The sequence below is a fragment of the Echinococcus granulosus genome, assembly GCF_000524195.1.
Source record: "Echinococcus granulosus chromosome Unknown EG_S00035, whole genome shotgun sequence".
NCBI lineage: Eukaryota > Metazoa > Platyhelminthes > Cestoda > Cyclophyllidea > Taeniidae > Echinococcus > Echinococcus granulosus.
Genome location: NW_020170415.1, coordinates 283,342 through 287,488, shown reverse-complemented (window position 1 = coordinate 287,488; position 4,147 = coordinate 283,342). Strand labels below are relative to the sequence as shown.

Sequence of the window (4,147 nt, the reverse complement as noted above, 5' to 3'; positions counted from 1 at the left end):
GTGCACCAGGAACTATCGCCTACTTCTAAATTGTCCAGATGTGGGTTTTTAATAAATGCGATTGGAAGGCATAGACTTATGAGGAAGTTTAACGTTGAAAACACTTCAATGAGCAAGCAGAAATGGCCTCGATTATTGCGGAAGCCTCAAGTCGATGCAATGGTGGCAGTTAAAAGTGAACTCGATCCGAGAAGACAGCTACTCCGTTTTCCATTTCTGAATTTTAAACCGTAGCATGACGAGAGGAAGTACATGGACTGCGGATGGGAGAATCCGTGACGACTCCTAACAAAAAATTACGTCTACCTTCGGCGACTACCCCAGTTTCGTGGTGTGCAGGAAAGCTATTAACAACGGAGGTGACACTAACCGCCGTAAATCATCTGGACAAGTCCGCTGCGGAGCTGTCTGCGTTACCTGTATGAAAATGTTGATTTCGCGGACACGCGATACCTCCTCCACCTCTCGACTAGCTGGATTGAGCCTAGACAGATGTATGGCTGAACAGGAATGGATAAGGAAAAGTGATAAGGAGGAACCGACACGAAACATTATCTCCACAAAACTACTTTAAACCCTGTCCCTTATTAAATGACTGCTGTTAGGACTGTGTTCTTACGATTAGCGATGGGTAGGCGTCACGACTAGCTCATTACTTTTTTCCTTAATGCACTTGGCAAACAGGACAGAATCCTAGATCCAATTGAAGAGCCATGACATCGTCTTCGTTGCATGCGAATTCGATGACTGGGGCGATCGTGTCTGCGTTGTGTATTTTTTTTCAATACCGACTACGTGGACGTAAACGACGCTTAAATGGAGGGATGAGCTATGTAATACTATGGTTATTTAACTCTCCGTTTTGAATGCGCGGGCACTGGAGGCTCCACCATTGCATCTCTATCCAGTGACATTTCCTCTGGGCCATGCAAGTGGACTTTCAGTCCCTTCTCTCGTCTTCTGGGTAGTTTTAGGGCGCTACAATACAATAGGACCTAATTCCATAGTTAATGGAGTGACGAACGAAGGGCAATGCTTTCGGTTTTTTGATTAAAAAAATAGGACAGAAATGCAAAAACCTGTTCGTCTTTTAAACTTCCTCACGTCATGCAAAAAACCAGAGGTGTGAAGACAGCTGATGCACCTATTGGCAGCTGAAACAACAATCTGAAGTGTCATTATTAATTGTCAAACACAGCAGAAGAGATAGGCTGATGTTTTTCCTCTGGTTTGAATGCTGACAGGAAGGAGACAGTTCAAAATGGAGAATAGATAAACGCTCAGACGAGTAATGACTAGATCATGAGGCTACCACTGTAGTGCCTAATTTATTTTCAAAAAAAAATACTACAAAAAGGACTGGCGTAAGATGCAGCATGCGAAGCACACTTATGCAAGGTTTATAGCCTAATATGGTCAAAAACTGGGCGGAATTTGACCAGTAAGACAGGGGCGCCCACAATGCATGACCCCAGAAGTAAAAGTTTCCACCGAGACTGCTTAATAGATCAAAACATAATTTCCAGTAGATGGAAATAAGACCACTATCATTTTTCAAGAAAGAGGAAAAAAGGGATGAAAAAAAGGAAAAGGGATAAAGAGCCTCCAGTGGTCAGACCACCTGAGTAACTCAAGACTTGTCAGAAAGCATCTTTATACCTTGAAGGCGATTGAAACTGCTAAAATATGCCTCCTTCATGGCACTATTGAAGACAACATATGAGGTATTTAAAACTACTTACAGTGGGTAAAATGATAAGCATTAGAAGCAGTCTGCGTTCAGCAATATGCGACCTCAACTCTGTACCACAAATGCATGCTGATCTCAATGCAGGTGGTGCATCAACTCTAGTTGAATGCAACCGCCAACCCCACAGCCCCATTACATGGCTCTTTTGGAGACAAGTCTGTGCCAGGTTGGCAAAAGAAAGCAGTCATCGCTGACTCGATTGCTCAGACTAGACTACCTTAAACTACAATGTTGTTGGCGGATGCTGAATCAGGTGCCATTCACTATGGCCCACACCAAACAACGACCTCATCACACACTATAGTATCGACACATCCAGACCTCTTACATTTGCAACAATGCTGGAATAACTTACAAGTTGCCAGGACCTACTTCCACACCGTTGAAGGGAACAATCTATTCGTTGGAAAAGCTGACAGCGTAGGTAAAGGGACAGCTCAGGTGCGAATTAATTAAAGAGTTGGAACAGGGATGTGCATAATGTAAAGGAGGGAACAAAGGTGGGAAGTGTGGAGATTTATTGAGTCACCTACATGAAGCCGTTGTTTCCCTGCTCACTTTGGTTACGAGTCCATGAAAAACTGCAACGAAAGTGACTCCTGTGGCTTGATTATTATGACAGCACATGGCTAATCAAACAAAGGTCTGGTCATTACCTCGCCAAATGGCAAAACCACTCAGTGAAGCCTTTCACTTAACCAACCTGGTACGGGTAACTGGAATGGAATGCTTACAGCTGTCATGCTATTTGGAAACATGTTTCCAGTGTCAGAAAAAAATTTAAGACTCGCACCAAAGGTTCGAGATAAAATTCTACCTAAGGAAAGGTACTGATAGTAAACATCAGGTGTTGTAACTGTGTAATCTTACCGTCATTAAAACAGTAGACGTAACACTCGCTGATTTTTTAACACCAGGCAAGGGGGAAGGCCATCGAATTCGTAACAGTGAATTAACGTCAAGGGAATCATTGGGCAAGTTACTATTTTACCTTAAAGTACCCTCTGTTAACCTCCTCCATTCGGCCTGAAATGGACAACGACGGTGACAGATAATTAGTTATTTATTTAGTTACCTGCCCGCTTGCTTCTTATCACCATCACCGAGATGGTGTGGACGTCGACTCGTGGAGGTGCCACAAAAATAAGTTATGGGCTGCTTTGGTTAGGTAAGATTACTGCACAACACTGCCTAATCAAAAAATCAAGAGTCCAGTGCTGAACTGCTCAGGTGTTGTTCGTACCCACTTGCACAATTTGCACGAGTGCCATTCCGTTGGAGGAACAACTTAAGGCCAGGCATGGGAATACGAAGCTGGCCTGTGGACGATGAACATAAACAAAAGCAAAAAGTAAAAGACGCTCCCCGGATAGACAAATATTGAATCAGTTATCCTTCCGTTTGACTTCAAATTTCCCCCGCCCATAGGTTCACCATAAATACTACGCGAATGTTCCTATTACATTTCTCTACAACCCCCCATGGTTATCACTGGGGCCATCTCGATTCTCTTGTGAACCGAGCCTTGTGGCAATATTCCGCCAAATGGGCGGTCTAGCTCCGTCAAGTGGCGGGCAGCTGATGCACCTCTAATCGAAGCAAGAACCCAAGGTACTGAAGCTTCCCAGACAAAAGGTAAGCCCTTTGAAACAAGAAAAGCGAAGCCAAACAGAGAGTCGTGATGTGCATACGGTAGGCTAGTTCAGGCGCACAAAGTCCCTTCGAGTGAAGCAGAAAGCAAATTCAAGTTGGCAGAGTTCTTGCATCACTTATGCTGCATAGACAGCCTTGACAATTAATCCACCATCGATAAAAACGCTAAACATCCAGAGTCAAAAAAGTTGACAGAAGAAATCACTTACTCACGTCTAGCAAAATACCACCTGTCGGACCACAACCGCCTATCTAATAAACTCAACTTCTAAACCCAACAACTCAAGGATTGTCATCTTCTCGTCCCACATAGTCGATGGGTCTATCTGAAATAATCAAGCAACTGATGACCAGACATTGAAGAAGAGACTTGAAATATTTAGCTTCCAGTGAAAACGAGTGCCCGTGCAATTTACAGTGACCATGGAAGGTGAGCATACGACAAAGTACGGCGAAATTGGAAGAAAGTGAAGTGAAGATCAGGGAAGTGTGTTGAAGCACTTATGCCCGGGTTTGCTTCCTGTTTACTATGCACCAGAGACCCAGAAACACCAGGCATTTGGAAAGCCTCATAATATAAACTGTCTATAAATATTCCGAAAACCATTTGCCAGCAGTCAGACCAAACAATATTAATATAAACCAATCAAAATCCTTAAATGCTTTCCACTAAAAAATTAAATAGCTGCGTCAAACTTCTCACAATATTTTCTTTATTTATTCATCCAAGCAATCCGCATTACA

General features: G+C 43.2%; 1 protein-coding gene across 1 annotated transcript in view; it reads right to left on the bottom strand.

The window, feature by feature from the left end:
- The window catches only part of EGR_05059 (Caspase-3), a gene marked incomplete at both ends in the record, with an annotated part of 15,133 nt that overhangs the window by 5,734 nt on the left and 5,252 nt on the right, over positions 1–4,147 (bottom strand). The window lies entirely within an intron of this gene.